At 36.9% G+C, this 21547-nt stretch overlaps 1 long non-coding RNA gene across 1 annotated transcript in view; it reads right to left on the reverse strand.

Moving 5' to 3' along the window:
• Nucleotides 1-6213: 6213 nt before the first annotated feature.
• The window catches only part of LOC126955090 (uncharacterized), a 77383-nt gene continuing 62049 nt past the window's right edge, over nt 6214-21547 (reverse strand). Inside the window, exon 5 of the long non-coding RNA XR_007725810.1 lies at nt 6214-6352. This is a non-coding gene — a long non-coding RNA (uncharacterized LOC126955090). The remainder of the gene's footprint in view (nt 6353-21547) is intronic.

The following is a 21547-nucleotide window of genomic DNA, read 5'->3' on the forward strand; positions in this document are numbered from 1 at the left end:
GACCATTTTAATAGATGTATAGTGGTATTTCGATGTTTTAATTTGCATTTCCCTAATGACATACAATGTGGAATTTCTTTTCATATGCTTACTTGTCCTCTGTACAACTTCTTTGGTGAGATAATGCTTAGTTCTTTGGCCCATTTTTTAAAAATTGAGTTGTTAATTTTCTTTTGTTGAGTTTTAAGATTTCTTTGTATATTTTGGATAACAATACCTTTATCAAATAGGTCTTTTGCAAATATTTTTCCCCCAGTCTGTGGTTTGTCTTCTCATTCTCTTGATACTGTCCTTTTCAGAGCAGAAGTTTTTAATTGTAATGAAGCCCAATTTATCAATTATTTCTCTCAAGAATTGGGCCTTTGGTGTTGTACCTAAAAAGTCACCACCATACCCAAAGTCATAAGCTTTTTCCTGTGCTATCTTCTAGGAGTTTTATAGTTTTGAATTTTACACTTAGGTCTATAATCTATTTTGAGTTAATCTTTTGTGAAAGGTGTGAAGTTGTCCCATATTCTTTTTTTTTTTTTTTTGCATGTTGATATTCAGTTGTTCCAACACCATTTGTTGAAAAGATTGTCTTTTGTCTATTGAATTGCCTTTGCTTCTTTGTCCAAGATTAGTTGGCTATATTTGTGTGGGTTTAATTCTGAGATCTCTATTCTGTTCCATTGATCTATTAGTCTATTGTTTTGCTAAATACCACACTGTCTTGATTATCAAAGCTTTATAGTAAGTCTTGAAATTTGGCAACATCAGTCTTTTGACTTCATTCTTCTTTTTAAATATTGTGTGGACAATTCTGAGTCTTTTGCCTCTTCCTATAAGCTTTAGAATCAGTTTGTTGATATCCTCCAAATAACTTGCTGGGATTTTGACCAAGATTGCATTGAATCTATAGATTACATTGAAAAGAACTGATGTCTTGACAATTTTCAGTTTTCCTATACTTGAACACGGACTATGTCTCCATCTTTTTATTTCATTGATTTCTTTCACTGCAGTTTTGTAGTTTTCCTGATGTAGATCTTGTACATATTTTATTAAATTTATACCTAAGCATTTTATTTTTGGAGATGATAATATAAATGGTATTATGTTTTTAATTTCAAATTCTGTTTGGTCTTTGCTAGTGTATAGAAAAGCAATTGATTGGTATATATTAACCTTCTATACTGTAACTTTACTATAATCTATTAATTTGTTTTGTTGTTGTCATCTTTTTTTTTTTTTTTTTTTTTTTTTTTTTTTTTTGCTTTTTAGAGACGGGTCTTGCTCTGTTACCCAGGTTGGAGTGCAGTGGCACAAGCATAGCTCACTGCAGCCTCAAGCTCTTGGGCTCAAGTGGTTTTTCTGCCTTAGCCTCCCAAGTAGCTGGGACTACAGGTGCACACCACTGCACCTAGGTAATTGAAAAAATTCTTTTTGTAGAAACAAGGTCTTGCTTTGTTGCCCAGGTTGGTCTCGAACTCCTGGCCACAAGCAATCCTCCTGTCTCAGCCTCACAAAATGCTGGGATTACAGGCATGCACCACTGTGCCTGGCCCCAGGAATTTTTTTTTTGATGTTGTTGATTCTTTCAGATTTTCTAGATAAACAATTATGTCATGTGTGAATACAGACAGTTTATTTCTTCCTTCCCAATCTGTATATATATTTCCTTCTCTCATCTTACGGCATTAGTTAGAACTTCCAGTATCATCTTGAAATGTGAGTGGTGAGAAGGGACATTCTTGCCCTGTTCCTGATCTTGGCAGGAAAGCTTCTAGGTTCTCAGAAACAAATTTTTTGAAGACAAAAACGGAGATTTCTACCAACAGATTTATGTCAAAGAAATTTTTTAATGAAAGATTTTTGTTTCCAAAATGAAAGAATTTTGGAATTTTGCTTTGGTTTATGCGTCTTTGTTTTGTTTCACCTGCCATTCTCTATTACTGAAAGTTGATGGTGGTAGCTGAATAGTCCATGTTTTCTTGGTTGCTTATTATATTCTTTTTAAAAACAACAATAGTACTTTATTGGGTACCGTTTACATATGGCAATATGCAGAAATACTAAGTGTACAGCTTAATGACTACACAAACAAATATGTGTAGATATATATATATACACACATATACATACACACTAATAAAATTTAGGTAATGCTGATATTCTAATATTAACAAAGTACACTTTAAGGATAAAAGCATTAAAAGATTTTCTTGATCTAAAATAATGGTGAAATAAAAACCAAGGAAAATTACAGATTAATCTCCTTTATGAATATATATGAAAGTCACCAAGGAAATATTCACAAAATAAACTACACAACGTACTTCAGGCTCAAGTTGAATTTGTTTCAGGAATGCAGGTTGATTAAACGTTCTCAAGTTTATTAATCTAATACTACCTTAACAAACTATGAAGAAAGAAAACATACAATTATCTCAATATGTAAGGCAATTATGGAGAAAATTTTAAAAATTAATTGGAAATGCATTATCGAGTTTCAGGTTGGACAAAGGACTTACATGTGAAAGGCAAAACTTTAAAACTTTTAGAAGGAAATAGAGGAGAATAAATTACCTCATAATAAGTAGGAATTTCTTTAACAAGACATCTAAAACAAATCATAAAGAAAAAGGTTAATACATTGAACTACATTAAAATGAATAATTCTATTCATCAATAAACCCCAATTTGTGACATATATACCTAGCAAAGGATTAGTCTCCAAAATATATGGAACTCAAAAGATAATTTTTAAAACTCAAAATCACTGAAAAAAAGACAGACAACCTAATAGAAAAAATGGGCAAAAGACACAAATGGGTATTTTCCAGAAAGACAGCAGGACTGGCAACAAACATATGGGGAATGCAAATTAAAATAACATAAAATACTACTTGTACCAATCACACCAGCAATAATTACAAAGTTGGATCAGTAACAAGTGTTGGACAGATTCTCAAGCAATAACAGAAGGCAAGTATGAGTACAGTTGGCCCTCCATATCCATGGGTTGTATATTCGTGGATTCAACCAACCACGGATAGAAAATATTTGGAAAGAAGAGGGTGCTTGCATTTGTACTGAACAAGTACCAACTTTTTTCCTCATCATTATTTCTTAAACAATACAGCATAACAACTATTTACATAACATTTACATTGTGTTGGGTATATTAAGTAACCTAAAGATTAAAGTATATGGAAGGTTATGCACAGGTTATATGCAAATCCTATGCCATTTCTACATAAGGGACTTTATAGTATCTGTGGATTTTGATATCTATAGGAAGTCCTGGAACAAATCCTCCACAGATCCTGAAGGATAACTGTATAAATTAGTACTGGAAAACGAGTTGGCATTATCCAGTAAATAAAGTTAAAGGTGTCCATGTCCAATAACGCAACAATTCTACTTCTAGGTAGATAAACCTAGATAAACTTTTGCATATGAATACCAGGAGATATACAAGAATGTTCAAGGCAGGCATGTTTGTAAGAGCCAAGCAGACACACAAATAAATAAAAGTCTATAAAAATTTCAATATTCATCCAAAGCAAAAATAAATTATGCTGTAAATTGTAGCATATTCATAAAATGGAATACTCTTTGGTGATGAAAAATGAATTATTCCTACGTGCCTCAACATGAACAAATCCCAAAAGATAATTTTTTAATATACATTTTTATTGCATATATTTAAGGTATCCAACACGATGTGATGGGATACATATAGTTACATATAGTGAAGCAAATTAACATATCCATAATCTCACATAGGTACCTATTTCTTCTTTGTTTCTGTGGCAACAGTAACTAAAATCTACTCAGCAGGTTTCCCAAATACAGTGCAATTTTATTGCCTATATTCTTCATGATGTACATTAGATCTCTAGTCTCATTCAGTTCACATATTTGACCTTCATCTCTCTATCCCCTGCCCATAAAAACAGTTTTATTCTCTATCTCTGTATATTTGACTTTTTCTTTTAGATTTCACAAATAAGCAAGATAACGCAATATTTTTCTTTCTGCATCTGGCTTATTTCCCTTAGTATAACATCCTCCAGGTTCACTATGTGTGGCAAATGGCAGAATCTTCTTTTTCAATATTGAATAATATACGTTCAGTGTAAGAGAACTATATGTATATGTATATGTATATCACAGTTTATCCATTTGTCCATTAACGGACACCTAGGCTCTTTTCACATCTTGGCTATTGAGAATAGTACTGCAATGAACATGGGAGTGTGGATGCCTTTACGAGGTGATTATTTCATTTACTTTGGTTCTATGCTCAGAAGAAGGATTGCTGGGTCAGATCATGATGGTTCTCATTTAAATTTCTTTAGACATCTCAATATTATTTTTCATAATGGTTGTACCAATCTATAACCCTACCAACAATGTACTAGGGCTCCCTGTTCTCCACAACTCCACCAACATTTATCTTTTGTTTTTTTGATAACAGCCATCCTAATGGGTGTGAGACGATATCTCAATGGTTTTTATTTGCATTCTTCTGACGATTAATGATGTTAGGTGCCTTTTCATATATCTGTTGGCCACTTTTATGTCTTATTTGGAGAAGTGTCGACAAGTGCTCTTTTCCCATTTTAAAATCAAGCTATTTGATTTCCTATTATTGAGTTGTATGAGTTCTTTATTAATTTTGGATATTATCCCCTTATCAGATGCATGGTTTGCAAATATTTTTCTCAATCCATAGGCTGTCATTTTATTTTGTTGGTTATTTACTTTGCTGTACAAATCTTTGTAGTTCAATGTAGTCTCATTTATTTATTTTTGCTTTTGTAGCCTGAGCTTTTTTTTTTTTTTTCATTTTTTGGTGGGATATTCAAAAAATTATTTCCAAGGCCAATGTCCAGGAGCTTTTTGTGTTCTCTTTAAGGAATTTTATAGTTTTAGGCCTTATATTTTATAAATTTTGCATATGTGTGGAAATTCAATTTTCTCAGCACTATTTATTGAAGATTCTATCCTTTTCCCACTGTATCCTCTTGGTGTCTCTGTCAAAAATTAGCTTACTGTATATGTTTGAATTTATATCTGCACTCCATTCTGTTACACTGTGTCTGTTTTTGTGTTAGTACTATACTGATTTGTTTACTATAACATTGTAATATAATTTTAAATCAGGAAGGATGATACCTCCAAGTTTTTTCAGAAGACAATTTTTAGTGAAAAAACTGAGGTATGGAAGGAAACAAACAGCATGATTCTACATATGTAAAGTTGAAAATTATGTAAATTTAAGCAATAGATTGTTTAGACATATATACACTAGTTGCAAAAACTATAGAGACAAGGAAGACAACAACAAACATAAAATTCAGGTATATTAATATTAGCAGCCTGAGGAGAAAGACTTGCAACTCATATTTATTTTTAACCTACTCCTCTCCCTGCCCCCATTGTATAAACATAGTTAAGCAGGGAACTCAGTGCATTGCAAATTGGACGCTGAGAAAGTATTAGATAAACCAGTTTGTGCTGACTTTCCCTGCTGTTTTCTTCTGATTTACTTCTTGACTTCATAAAATAATTTTTTTTCACAAAGCATGGAGTGGTACTATAAGTAAAGAATATTTATGTTTTCAAACAATTCTTCAGTTTCTCTTCTCTTCCCTCATGTAGTTCTACAGTCCTTCTAGTTGTTTTAGAAATCAAAGCTGTGCTAAGAACAGCTACCTTGAAAATTTCAATAGCGCCTTTTCAAAAGCTGCCTCTCTGAACCCTTCAGATGAAAAGGAAATCATTTGGTCTTTCAAGTGACCTGATTGAGACTCTACATCTGACAAATCCAGCTCATAATTTGGATGAAACTGTCATGATCTCATCCATAATCAGCATAAATTTTTGTGGTATGCTTCTTTTCAGTAGATGCATTTCTAAATAATACCTGAATCCCATTTTGAAAGAACTTATTTCATATGTACCAGAATTATTGACTATAACTGTGAGACGACTCCAATAATGCTACAGTGAGACGTAGACTTCTTCTTGGAGCTCCTCTTATTTTTTTTTTTTTTTTTTTTTTTTTTTTTTTTTTTTTTTTTTGAGACGGAGTCTCGCTCTGTCACCCAGGCTGGAGTGCAGTGGCCAGATCTGCTACTGCAGTTTATAATTGCACCATACAGGCGCTTTCCTATTTTTTGTAAAAATATGGTCTCGATCTACCTTTCGGCCTCCCATGTCTATTCTTCTTGGAGCTCCACTTTTCATGAAGAGTATCTCTGCAAGAAGAGAAAGCTGGTTTCTCCATCAAAGCTGAGGAACTGGCATGTCAGTGTTTTGTAGGATCTGAACATTTTTCAACAACGTTTGGGTCTTAATCCTAAGAAAATAAACAGAAGTTAATATGAGTCAAGCAATATAGATCTCTTCTTTGGAGCATTCTTGTGCTTTGGTGTTTAACATAGTCAGTGTCTGGCAGGTAACTAAAGTCAAAAAGAAAAATAGGGAGATTATCTTTCAAAATATAGTCATGAACTGATTTGTCATAAAATTTAGTATGTAATGCCAGAGAAAAAGCAGAACTATGTATAATTCATGGTTATATACTTCAGTTTTTTCTTTGCCACTTCTTAGATAGAGTATATAAATTCTCTAAAACATGCAAATTAACTCATTTATGTAATTGATTACTTATAGTTAATAATTATGTAACCATTTATTTTAAAAGGATACTGTACCCACTTCTGAAAAGGCTTCGGGGCAGTTTACATATTAACCCATAGTTCAAAGGCACATTATCATGTCTCAGTACTAAATGAATTAGACCCTGGAAAACATAAAGGAGGTGGTACTATCAAAGACCAGTTATGGTCGGAGTTTTTTGAATGGCTCCCACCTCAGACACTACCTCCTCCCTGCACTCTTAACTGGAGGTTGCTTGTTCTTGAACCTTCCACTTAACCACATGGGTTGGCTGGGCTGGTGGGCAGAAGCAGGAAGAATGACATGGGCAAGAGTGTAGACTTTGCAGATGACAAACTACCTGGTTTAGACACAGTTAGACTTTGGGCAAGTTATTAACCATCTCAGAGCCTTAGTTTCCTCATTTGTAAAATGGGAGTTATGGCATTAACCTCACAGATGAGAATTACATGAATTTAGTAAATGTACATGTAAAGCACTTAGAACAGAACCAGGTACACGGTAAGTGCTAAATAACTATTAACACTTGCTCATTCAATATTCCTCAAATGTCCTATGAAAATCCTTCTTCCTTTGAAACTTATGCCTCTCAAATTCACCATTGCCATCTTTTCTTGTTGTTCTTATCATTTCCTGACATGGTTTATGATTTTTCTCTCCCTCCCAAATCTACCATAATCCTGGTGTCTTCAGTGTCCGTGTGGATGACCTTTGCAATACCCAGTGCCTTCCCTTCTTCAACATCACTGACCTTCATCTCCACACAGATATCAGCAACTCACCCCTTCCCCTTCATATTACCTGGAGCTACTCCACCTGTTCAGACTTCTTTCCATCAGCTCCTACAATCCACATTGCTCCAATCATACCTGCTTATCCTCCACAGTTGTGAAGCCCCATCCCTCTCTTTCCTCTTCTGATTTTACTTCCTTCATCCTGCTTTGGTTTAGCTCTTCAACCTGTCTCTTTAAACAATACTTTCAACTTCTCACTCTTCTTGCTTTCTTTTCCTTCTGCAACACTTACCCAAATGTGGATTGATCCATCCTTCTTTGCTCCTAAAACCACTCTAAGTAAATCACTCGACCATGTGCACTAGAACCATTAACTCTTGGTCTGTGCCCTCACCTGAGCCCTTAACACACAGTCTGGCAGCCTCCTCCATGCCGCTAGCTAGCTCTGTGTTTCTTTGCCAACCTTGCACTCCCCTCTTTGCTGAACTCTGATATACACTCACCAAGTTCTAAACCATTTCCTAAGTATGTCTCGAATCTAAAAGCCTCTTTTCATTGCTTCTCTGCAGCACATCAACTCAATTGGTCTCCTTTCCTCTTCTCCAAAATATTCTTTCTGTTGCCAAAGTGATCTTCCTAATATGCAGGTACCATCATGTTCAGCACATACTTAATATCCTTCAGTAACTCCCTCCCTACTGTTTGCTGAATAAGTCTCACTCATAGCTTGGCCAAGGTGCTTTGTGAGCAAGCCTCTGTTTACCTCTCTTACATTCCCTCCCAATTCTTCTAACCTGCACCCTATGCACTCAATTACTTGTAATTCCTCAGCTGTGTCATATTCTGTCGCATCTCCGTGTATCTCATATGCTACCTTCTTTGCAGGGAATACCCTGTTTTTCTTTATCTACCTGGATAATTCCTACTGTCTTTTTGGGTTCATTCAAGTGTTACTGCTTGTCAGCTCTGGTACAGAGTCTTCCCAAACCCTTCCTCTTAGAACCCACCACCAGGCTGGTTGAGTATCTCCCTTTGCTCTTCTGTAGTGCCGATCTCTATGAAGTACTTACCATGCCTGCCAGCAATTGGCACACAGGAAATGGCTAGTAAATGAATGAATAAGTTAAGACATCCCATTTCCATAAACTAACAATAAGAACTATCAAAGCATTTCATTTTACATGTGCGTTTGTAATAGAGATTTCGAAAACTGTGGAGCTGGTTTTGGTAGAGTATGTATTACAGAGTGACTGATACTCCAATTATCTGGTTCCTGGGCAGCCCAAATGCTCAGGTAACTATCTTAGGAAAACCAAAGACTTGACTGAGAGCTACCACTTTCTGAACAATGCTGGGAGTCCAACAGTTTCTTAGGCCCCTGGGGTTGTCTTCTCATTCCCCTCCTGGCAGCAAGATGGCTTCAGGAGCTGTGGCATCACATCTCTATGCAACAACACTTAAGAGTCAAACAAAGCTCCGTTTCTCTCTTGTGTTTCTTTGTTAAAGAGGCAATAGAAATCCTTTCCCAAACTCCTCCCCCATCTGTACCATCAGAATATTTTTCTCCAATCTCACAGCCAAAACCAGGTCACATTCCAAACCTCTAAACTGGTTACAGAAATGGGGAATGGGGGCAGATCAATGAGGATTTACTTGAATCACTTAAGGGTCTAGGGCACTAGTACACAATTAAGGTCTGTCCTCAAGGACATGGAGAGAAATGACAGTTGAATAGCCAACTCTCAGTCTTTGCTAAAACAAGTGACATAGTAGAACAAATATTGGATTTAGAGTCAGGCACACTGTAATTGGATTTCCATTTCTGTTGTTTCCTACTTGTGTGACCTTGGGCACCTTCCTTATCTCCCTGAGATTCAATCTCCTCATCTATAAGATGAGGATACCAAAATCTAATTTTTAAGATTACCAAGAAGATTAAATAAAATAACATCTATAATGTTGCTAACCCACAACGAACATTCATTCACTTAAAAATATTTTTGGACACTTACTATGTGCCAGGCACTCTGCCAGGGATATAGGGGTGAATGAGACAGATATGATCCTCCCTTCGTATAATTTATTAACAATTGATGTTAGTTTTTTAAAGTTTTCTAATTTTGCCAAGAAGTTCAGTCTTCTAATTTTGCCATGATGAGGATGACAGCAAAATCTAACTTTTTAAAATTTATTTCATTTCATTTCATTTCATTTCATTTCATTTCATTTCATTGAGACGGAGTCTTGCTCTGTCACCCAGCCTGGAGTGCATTGGCACGATCTCGGCTCACTGCAAACTCCGCCTCCCAGGTTCACGCCATTCTCCCGCCTCAGCCTCCGGAGTAGCTGGGACTGCAGGCGCCCACCACCATGCCCAGCTAATTTTTTTTTTTTTGAATTTTTAATAGAGACAGGGTTTCACTGTGTTAGCCAGGATGGTCTTGATCTCCTGACCTCATGATCCGCTCACCTTGGCCTCCCAAAGTGCTGGGATAATGGGCGTGAGCCACCGTGCAAGGCCAAAATCTAACTTTTAAGATTACCAAGGAGATTAAATAAAATAACATCTATAATGTTGCTAACCCACAACAAACATTCATTCACTTAAAAATATTTTTTGAACACTTACTATGTGCCAGGCACTCTGCCAGGGATGTAGGGGTGAATGAGACAGATATGATCCCCTCTTCATATAATTTACTAACAATCGATGTTAGTTTTTAAAGTTTTCTAATTTTGCCAAGAAATTCAGAAGCACTTTGATTACCTTGACAATCAAGTTTTAAAGAAACCTAATGTCTCAGATGTGCTTACAGCTTCTGAGATTTTATATTTAATGTGTGATTCAAAACTTTTTTTGCTTTATTTATTTAATTAAAAGTTTCCTACTAGTTCAACCATTGTGGAAGACTGTGTGGCAATTCCTCAAGGATCTAGAACTAGAAATACCATTTGACCCAGCCATCCCACTACTGGGTATATACCCAAAGGATTATAAATCATGCTGCTATAAAGACACATGGACACGTATGTTTATTGCGGCACTATTCACAATAGCGAAGACTTGGAACCAACCCAAATGTCCACCAATGATAGACTGGATTAAGAAAATGTGGCACATATACACCATAGAATACTACGCAGCCATAAAAAAGGATGAGTTCATGTCCTTTGTAGGGACATGGATGCAGCTGGAAACCATCATTCTGAGCAAACTATCGCAAGGACAGAAAGCCAAACACCGCATGTATCTCACTCATAGGTGGGAATTGAACAATGAGAACACTTGGACACAGGGTGGGGAACATCACACACTGGGGCTTGTCTTGGGGTGGGGGGAGCTGGGAGGGATAGCATTAGGAGATATACCTAATGTAAATGATGAGTTAACGGGTGCAGCACACCAACATGGCACATGTATACATATGTAACAAACCTGCCCATTGAGCACATGTACCCTAGAACTTAAAGTATAATAAATAAATAAACAAATAATAAAAGTTTTCTGTCAAGAAAATGAAAAGACAAGCCACAGACTGGGAGAAAATGTTTGCAAAAGATATATCAGATAATAGGCTGTTACTCGAAATACAGGAATAAATCTTACAATTCAGCAACAAGCATATAAACAATCCAGTTTTAAAATGGACCAATGAATTACACAGACACCTCACCAACAAAGGTATAGATGGCAAATAAATGTTTGAAAAGATGCTCCACATCCTGTCATCAGGGAAATGCAAAATAAAGCAGCATCGAGATACTACTGTAAACCTATTAGAATGTCCCAAATCCAGAACCCTGACAACACCCAGTGCTGGTTGAGGATGTGGAGCAACAGGAATTCTCATTCATTGCTGGTGGGTATGCCAATGATATAGCCACTTTGGAAGACAGTTTGGCAGTTTCTTACAAAACTAAACATTTTCTTAGCATATGATCCAGCAGTCGTGCTCCTTGGTATTTACCAGAGGAGCTGAAAACACATGTCCACAGAAAAGCCTGCACATGAATGTTTATGGCAGCTTTATTCATAAGTGCCCAAAGTGGGAAACAACTAAAATGTCCTTCAGTAGGTGAATGGAAAAATAAACCGTGGTACCTCCAGACAATAAAATAATGTTCAACACTAAAAGGAAATGGCAATTCGACCATGAAAAGGCATGGAGAAACCTTAAATGCATCTTCGGTAAGTGAAAGAAGACAAACTGAAAGGCTCCATGTGTACATATGATTCCAACTATGCAACATTCTGGAAGGGCTAACCTATGGAGCCAGTAAAAGATCAGGGCGTGCCAGGGTTTAGGGGAAAGGGGGAAATGAATAGGCAGAGCACAGATGGTTTTTAGGATAGTGAAACTATTCTGTATGATACTCTAATGGTGGAGACATGCCATTATATGTTTTTCCAAAGCTATAGAGTGTACAATGTCAAGAGTGAACATTAATGTAAATTATGAACTCTGGGTGATAATGATCTGTCAATGTAGATTCATCTGTTATAACAAATGTATCACTCTGGTGGGAGACGCTGATAGTGGGTGAGGCTGTGAGTATGCTGGGGACAGACAATATATGGGAACTCCCTGATAACTTTTGTTCAATTTTACCATGAACCTAAAGCTGCTCTAAGGAATAAAGTTTATTGAAACAAAACACAATTATCAGAGACATTTGTATTTTTGTGAGTATACTGTCACTATGAATACCATCCTGTTCCTAACCTAAAGATGACTGGCAAAGTGCAATTTTTAGAAAGTGGACAATGAAGACAATATCCAAAACAACCTTATAAGCCTAGAAAAAAGTTCAAATACATATGGTCACCTTATCTGAGTAGTCATGTACCTGGTGCAGAGTCAAGGCAGATGCAATTCACAGGAAGGGTTAACCTCCATTTAGTAGGAACAATCAGGTAATTAGAGTGACCCATTCCCCAGCCAGGTCCACTGAGAGTTTTTCCTCTTTTATATCAAATAAACAACATAGTTAAGAGGGATTATCAAGATACATTTGCTATGTTTTGGTGATAAAACAAAAAAATGTTCTATTAATCACAAACTCTATCCCATTACAAAAGTTTACTGTTTTGAGTTGGACTGCGTTATTTTTCAGCGAACACTCACTCCCTCCCACCTTTTCCTCAGAGCAGAATATGTTTTTCTACCTTTGGGCTTAGCTATGTGACGTGCTTTGGCCACTGGAAATTAGCAGATGTGACGCAAGCAGCAGCCCTCAATATGATTGAGTGGTGGACACATTGTGTTGTTCTCCAGTGATCTGCCTGGAGAGCAGGGCCTTTTTGGCCTCTGGCCCATCATCCTAAGTTGCAGAATAAAAATGTAGAGGTGACCCAAACCCAACCCCAAACCTAGAAACAAACCCAGCCAACGTGCAACTTGAAGCAGAGCTGCCCTGCCCGGCTGAACTTGCATCAGCCCAGCTGAAGTTGACTGTGAGTGTGAGAATAAGTGCTTGCTATTGTGAGCCACTGAGCTGTGGAGAGTTTTGCCATTATGGTGGCAATAACTGTTTTACAGCTATAATCAGAAGTGTAAAGGTCAGGTTGCTATGACTCCTCTAATAGTAATGGACTTGGCTCCATTTACCTCACTCTGCACTGCTCTATGAAACTAGGGATTCAGATTTCAAGGTGTTTTAGTGCCTTGAAGGCCCAGGGGATCCCCATCAGATCCCTGTGAAATTTGAAGGGAGGTGGAAGGAGACAGAGATGGGTGTCCCTGGGGTTAGTGAAGAGGAGCTAGAATTTGGGACTTCTAGGGCCATAGCAACAATGGGAAAAATAGTGGAAGAGACTATACCTGCATTCAGATTAGCAGGCATGCTGTTCGGCATTTACTTAAAAAAACGGGATGTCCTCCTTTGGAGGAAGATGTACAAAGAGTTATTTTAGAACACAGGTAAGTTATGTTTTTTAACAGCCAACTGTTGAGATCAGCAAAATTATAACCTAGGAAAAGTGTCACTTTCGAGGTAAAAACTGCATATATTTAGAGAAATGATACACTGTATATGCTTGCAGTGGGAATGTCAATTGGTCTAAACCCTTTGGAAAACTTTGGAGTAACTGGGAAAACAAACACATATTGGGTAAAGTTGAAGAAGATCGTATCTTATGAGACAGTGGTTTTGCTGCTGGGTATGTACCATAGGCCAATGGGTCTCAACAGGACTGGTGCCACACCTGGGAGGCAGGTCTGCTTATAATAGTGACGGAGGGTGTGTGCGTGTGTGTGTGTGTGTGTGTGTGTGTTACTGCCATTTAATAGGTAAGAGCCAGATATCCTGTATGTCCTGAAATTTGGATGGTCTCATTGAAAAAAGAATTGTCCTGGGTCCTTCATGACTTTAGAAGGATTAGTAGAACATTTATATAGATGGGAAACCTGATTATAATTATCTAAGAGTATAATATAACCCTCTTTTAGATATAAATAATAAGTACTCTGTAAGGTCTTAATTGTATGCCAAATTTTTCAGAGATGCAACTACTAAATAAAGGCAGCCTGAATTGTGTTTTGTTCAGAACGTTACCAAGAGTTCTTCACATCACCAATAGTTGCATCACTTGCAATGTTTGAGTTACCAGTCTCACAATCTTCTATCACTCTTCATCTGTGAACTGCCTCATCATGTCTCCTAATGTAGTGTAGTGTATTTGTGGTTACTGACATATTGAAACACATATTATTTTATTAAAATTACTGTTCTTACATTTTTACTTTATATCATAGAAAGTATATTGCAGTGATTTTTTAAAATGTGTGAAGATAAGTTATGAATTTCATTTCAAGATAGTAAGTGGGGTGATACAAAATATTTATTAATAAAGAGTATATCAGGTCTGATTGTGGTAAGAACTACAGCCCAAGATTAATTCACGTATGTGCCCAAAGGTAACATTAGGTAGAATTGTGTTCTCCAATACAATAGTTATTAATCTCATTAATTAAAACTAAACAGACTAAGAATGTGATTCTTCAGTCATGCTAGCTACATTTCAAGTGCTCCATAGCCACATGTGGCAAGTGGCAACAGTCTTGTTGAGTGCAGATATAGGACATTTCCATCATTGCAGAAAGTTCTTTTGGACATTTGGCAACAATATTTATGGTATCAAAAAACTGGAAACAACCTACAAATATCTCACTTATCCATTCCCCTTTTAAGAAACAGGGGACATGAAAGAATGGATAAGTAAGGCAACAGGGGACAGGGAAATGCATGAGTAAGTGAGATATTACACAGCAATGAAAATGAATGCTTACGTGTATCAACACAAATGAATCTCATAAATAATGAGTGAACAAAGCAAAAAGAAGACATGCATTTTTAGAGCATTTAAACATAAAATAGTACTATATGTGGTTTATGGATCCATATATAGCAAAGATATTTTTAAAATGCATGAGGTTGATAAATAAAATATTCAGGTTAGCAGTTACCTATGGCAGCAAGGGAGGAAATGGAGAGGAGTAAAATGGAGGTTTACCTGTAATGGTAATGTTTCATTTCTTCATGGGTGAGGAAGGCATACAAGAATTCATTATTCTTTATATGTTTTTGATATAAAGAATATAAGTTTTTAATGTATTTTTATATATTAGATATTGCAAAATAATTTTTTCAGTGAAGAAACATTCATGAGCTCCTAAGGGCACGGAGACCTGTTTTGCTCATGGTTCTATCCTTAATGCCAAACAAAGTTCCTGGCACAGAGTAGATGCTCAATTAATATTTGTTGAATAGTCAGCCAAACATATAAAGTAAAACTTCACATATTATAGTTTGGACTCTAACACAGATGTAATGTGCTTCCATCCCACCCAATCAGGGTATCCAGTAACATAAACTCTTTTTTTTTTTTAAGAGACAAGGTCTCACTCAGTTCCCAGGCTGGAGTACAGTGGTGTAATCATAGCTTACTGCAGCCTTAAACTCCTGGGCTCAGGTGATCCTTCCACTTGAACTTTCAGGTAGTTAGGACTACAGGTACATGCCACTATGCTTGGCTATTTTTTTTGCATTATTATTCTTATTATTTTTGTAGAGACAGTGTCTCACTATGTTGCCTGGCTGGTCTCAAACTCTTGGCCTCAAGCGATCTTCCCGCCTTGGCTTCCCAAAGTGCTGGGGTGATAGGTGTGAGCCACCATGTCTGATCAGAAACATTTTCTTAATCATGCATTAAAGTTACAAATATCTATTAAGGGCCAGCTATAGGGCAGGAGCTCCTCCAATGTTAGGGATACAACAATGAACATAAACTAACTAAATACGGCAGGAGAGGGAATACAGATAATAAAGAAAAAATAAGTACAGTAGATAGTAAGTCACATGGAGACAAGTGCCCTTAAGAAAAATAAAGCTGGAAAGGGAAGGGGAAGAGAAAACGTTAGATGTTAGGCATTATTAAATAGGGTAGTCAGGTTGTTCTCTTTGAACATGTGACCTTTTAGCTAAGATTTGAAGTGAGGGAGGGGGTGATGAGCATCTGAGTGGGAGGGAAGAGCGTATACAGACCTCAAGGCAGTGGCTGCTAGGAAAAAGAGGCCAGCAGGGCAGAAGGAGTCTGAGTGCCTGGGGGAGGATCAGAGACTGGGCAGAGCTTTCTAAATCACTGTAAGGACTTTGGCTTTTATTCTATGTAATACTGAGGATTTGCAGCAAAGGAATGACATCACCTGGCTTACATGTTTAAAGAATCACTCTCTTTTGAGAATGAGTGATGGTAGGGAAGTAGAAACAGGGAGACCAGTTAAGATATTATCACAGTCATTCAAGTCAGAGATGATGGCAGCTAGAACCAGAGTAGCAACAGAGGAGGTGATAAGAAGTAGTCAGATGCTTGGCTTATTTCGAAGATGTGGGCACAGCTATCATGTATCCAGGGTATGAGAAAAAAAAAAAAAAAAAAGAGCACTCAGGGATAACAAGAAGATTTTTGGCTTGGAGCTGCCATTTGCTGAGAAGAGGCAGGGAGCTGGTTGGATGGGGTTGGAAGTGCAGTTCAGTTTGGGAAGTGTTAAGTTTGAAATGTTTACTAGGCACCCAAATGGAGTTGCTAAGTACATAGCTGGTATATGAGCTTGGGGTTCAAGGGACACATAGAGGCTAGAGGAATAAATTGGAGAGCCATCGGCATATAGGTGGTATTTAAAGGCAAAAAATAAGATCAGATCATCCAGGGAGTAACTGTAACTAGCAAAGAAGAGAGGACCAAGGGCCATGTCTTGAGGCACTGCAATGTATAGAAGTCAGGAAAAGGAGGGGGTGGAGGATCAGATAATGAGGTAGTAGACATCCATGCAAAGGCAGTGCCTTGGAAACCGAGTTGAGAAAGTACTTAAAGGAGGGGAGGAGTGACCAACTGTGTCAAATTATGCTCAGGATTTAAGAGGATGACAATAATAGACCATTGTATTAAGAAAAATGAAGGTTATGGAGGACCTTGGCCTGGGTAGTTCTGGAGGAGTGGTACAAGGGGTGTGAGACGCTTCTTGTACAGGGCTCAGGAGAGAAAGGAATAAAAAGATAGACAACTCTTTTGAGGCCATTTTCTGACTAATATGACTTTTAGACAGAAAGAGAATCCATGTATTCCTGACTAAATAGACACCAATACATACTGGAATCCAGAAATCTAAACATATCATATCTTATCTCAAAAGGATAGAACACAAAGCAGCAAGAAAAGTTCACTTAAGTATAAGAGTTTTCTTCACTTTCTAGAAACGAAAAGAACCACCCAGAGAAACTGTCTGAACTAGGGATCCTGGTAGAAGAAATACTCACCTAAGTGAGTTGATCAACTTTCTCTAATTTTATGTGATGTTAAATAAGCCTCCTTTAGTTGTCATTGAATCAGATTTTCCTACTTGTACATTAGTGATTGGAAAAATAGATTAGCTCAGCTCTATTATGTTATTTGCTAGAAAAGTCACTTATCTCATGAGAACTTTAACCCCAGGGACCAATTAACCTGTCGATTTATCCAGGATCAATACAGATGATTCTCAGATAAGTCAAGCTTAACATTCAAGAATCACGACAGAAAACCAAGTGTGGTCATGCGTGCCTGTAGTCCCAGCTACTCAGGAAGCAGAGGTGGCAGGATCTCTTGAGCCCAGGAATTTGAGGCTGTAGTTGTGCAATGACTGCATCTGCGAGCAGTCACTGCACTCCAGCCTGGGCAATATAGCAAGACCCTGCCTCTTAAAAAAAAAAAAAAATAGAACCCCCAGTGAGCTCAGGAGAGTTAATAAACAAGATGTGCCGGAAGGACAGGCCTCCGACCCCTACACCTGCCTCCTCTCACCTTTACTCAGCCACTGTCTAAGGGGAAAGACTTACATGTGAAAGACTGACTTTAGCTTATCATCAGAAACACTTTTGGACACCCTTCAACAGCTGCTGTCAGACCAAGAGCTGAAGAAAAAAGAATAGACAAAGCAATTTCCTTCTTACAGTAAAATAGTTTGCTAAGTTATTATAATATAACCCCAGCGCAGTCCATTATAACAGAGGGTTAATTTTCTAACATAAGGCACTATTAGCTCTTCAAAAAATACAAGTTAAAACAGTGTCCAGAATTTTTCAGTAGGAATCAGTAAAGGAAGGAATACTTTTACAATTAAAAATTCTTATGGAATATGAGCAAATTATTGTTAGAGCTGAGAAAGCTGAAAGAGCTAAGAAGACAGACAATTTTCATCACATTTACAGAACTGAATAGTATTTATTGGATACATTCTTTCAATTTAAGTATTCCCTTTGTAGAATTAACTATTTTAACAGACAACAAAAATCTTAAAATGTGTTGAAGAAAGTCTTATTTTTTTTTTGGTTGCTTTTTTGATGAGAATTTCCCCTTGCTCCAAAAACCAAAATGCAATCAGATATTTGTAGTCTTTTCCTCAAACAGAACATTTTCACATGAGCTCTTTATGTCGAGAGTAGAAAAAAATGAACTTTTTGTTCTCTCTGAACATATACACCCTCTAGTGGTTCTAGAATTTAATAATAATAAAAAAAAATGAGAAATAACTGTATGAGCTAATAACTCGAATTATAGACTCTAGAGAGAAAGAATGCCTTAACCCTCATGCAGTGCTGGTAGGAAGGTAAATTGGAGGAGCCACTATGGAGAATAGCTTGGAGGTTCCTCAAAAATCTTGAAATAGAATTACCATATGATCCTGCAATCCCACTGCTAAGTACATATCCAAAAGATAGGAAATCAGAATATCAAAGCAATAGCTACATACCCATGTTTACTGCAGCACTATTCACAATAGCCAAGATATGGAATCAACCGAGGTGTCCATAAGCAGCTGAATGGAAGAAGACAATGGGATACTATTCAGCCATAAAAAATAATAAAATTCTGTCATTTGTAGCAACAGGGATGAAACCAGACGACATTATGTTAAGTGAAACAAGCCAGGCATTGAAAGACAAACATCGCATGTTCTCACTCATGTGGGAGCTAAAAAATATTGAACTCAGAGAGAGAGAGAGTAGAATAATAGTTACCAGAGCCTGGGAAGTGTAGTTGGGAGGCAGGGGATAAAGAGGGGTTGGTTAGAGGGTTCAAAAATACAGTTAGATAGAATGAATAAGATCTACTCTTCAGTAGCACAATAGTGCAACCATAGTTAATAATAATTTAATGTATATGTAAAAATAACTAAAGAATGGAATTGAAGTATTCTTAACACAAATAAATTCTTGTGGTGATGAGTATCCTAATTACACTGATTTTATTATTACGTTATATGCTTGTATCAAAATATCACATGTACCCCATCAATACATACAACTAATATAGATCCATAATAATCAAAAATTATAAATGCCTTATAAAAATATTGCAAGGAGGGAATTATAAGAAAATTAGGGTTTGGCATATTAGAATATACTAGTCTGCATATTAAGTTTATCTTTGAATGTTGTCTCGGTATCTGTGGATTTGACACATTTGTAAAAGTTAGGGGAGAAATTAAGAAACTATTATCTGAGGAATAATCATAAACTTATTTAAATCTGAAAAGAGAAATTAAACATTCATTTGTAATGTAAAATACTTATATAAGAATTCAATATTTAAGTGCATTCCATGTTATATAAAGAGTATACTAGCATTCAACATTTATATGTATTTCACTTTATACTATATATTCACTGTGTTCTAATACCACAAATTATAGGGCCTTAGAAATCAACCAGTCTGTTTTCCTCATTTTACAGGTAAGAAAATTGAAGCCGAGGGAAGTTAAGTGATTTGCTGAAGGCTGCAGTCATGCAGTGGTAAGATCAGAATTCAGATTTCTTGAATCTCAACAAAATGTTTCTCCCACTACCCCAGAATGATGAAGTAAAAAGTGGTACCCACAGCAAAGACTAAAATCCAGACATAAAAATAAATAATTTCATCCTTCTATGACAGAGACTAATAAGGGGACCCAATTTAGATTGGAGAACTTTTCTCTGCAGACCAAGAAGAGACTAAGTAAAGGAAATAAGCGGTTCAGGGAGCAGGGAGAATGCAAAGGTGCATGAGCTTTCTCACTGCTGAGGTGAAAAAGAGACCATCTTAGAAGAACTGAAAGATGGCCTGGAGTGTAGGGACCAGGACAGAGTCCCCAAAAGGCTCTGGGGAGACAGACAGGCCTGCCCAAGCAGACCGTGTAGGCCTGGACTGGGTTTATCCTCACAGTAAAAAAATTCACAGACAGATGTTAAGCAAAGGGGCCATGTGACTATATTTTGACTCTTTAAATTTTTTTGCCCTTGAATATACAAACTACATATACATGATCAAAGTCAGGAAAATAGTATACATTAAAAATTATCTCCCTCTTATTTCTGTCCTACAACGTCCAAGTTCTCTGTCCTGGACCAAATAACTTAAATGTCCATCAGCTGGAGACAGGTACATCTGCATATAATGTGGCTGTTAAAAGGGAAATTAAGAGGAATGAAGTCTATACTCTATTTGGTTAGGAACGCACAGTGTAGAATGGTATGCCTTGCTAGCCACCTGTGTAAAAAGTGGAGGCATTGTATAGAATGCTACTTTTTGGTTAAAAAAAAAGGAAGAACTGTACGTAAATGCTTGCCCATGCATAGAGTACCTCTGGAAGGATTTGCAAGACAGTGTTGACCCTTGGGAGGGGAATCAGTGACTGGGAGTTGGGGTGGAAAGCTGACTTAATTCTCATTCGATTTTCTGTTGTCTCTTTGAATCTGTGCTATGTGCATGCCTTTTAAAAGCTTAGAAAGTAAACACATAAAGAAAATCATTCCTCCCAGCTTCTTCCACACATACTGTCTCCCTCTTATTCCATTCACCTGCCTGTGGGAAGCTGGCCCAGCCTTTTGCCTGCTGTGCGGCCTCCACCCTCAAATCTGCACTCACTCCCTGATTACATGACCCTAGCCAACCTCCACTTTCTGAATTAATTCTTCACCAATTGATGTTAATCCCTTTTAGAAATGTTACATGCCTCATGGGAAAGCTTCTGCTTGAACTCAACCCTGCTGATAATCTTAATTTATTCTAACAACAAATTACACCATTCAGACTTCTGTATATCACTCTTGCTTCCTATTCTTTCTATTCTGTCATCCCAAGTTTTCCTTGCCCATGGAAAACTGAAAACTGTAAGTAACTATTATAAAATGTTTATGATAAAAAGTAACTTGATTTAAATTTCAGTAGTAAAGCTGAGGTAATTTTAGAGTTGAGGCTTGATAGGAACGCCCCTTTTGAAAGACTGTGAGACCAAAGTGCAGGAATGAGTTGACCATGTGTACCTTTGATCCCCGAGAAACTGCCTTGTCCTAACATGTTCTGTTGCAGAAAAGGAAGCGGCAAAAACACATTTTAATGATGCATTCTATATATATATAGAGAGAGAGAGAGACAGAGAATACGTATACTATTGGCATCTCATTACCTAAAGTTAATCTACAGAAGTATCTATCATATTATCAAACTACAGGAATCTGAAGCTTAGCACTCTCCACAAAGTAGTAATTTCCGTCCATAGTATTAGCCTTCAATTTTGGTTCTGTTGAGTTCAGCTACATGTTTTAAATTATTCTATTTATCT

The sequence above is a fragment of the Macaca thibetana genome, chromosome 5, assembly GCF_024542745.1.
Source record: "Macaca thibetana thibetana isolate TM-01 chromosome 5, ASM2454274v1, whole genome shotgun sequence".
In the NCBI taxonomy this organism is placed as follows: domain Eukaryota; kingdom Metazoa; phylum Chordata; class Mammalia; order Primates; family Cercopithecidae; genus Macaca; species Macaca thibetana.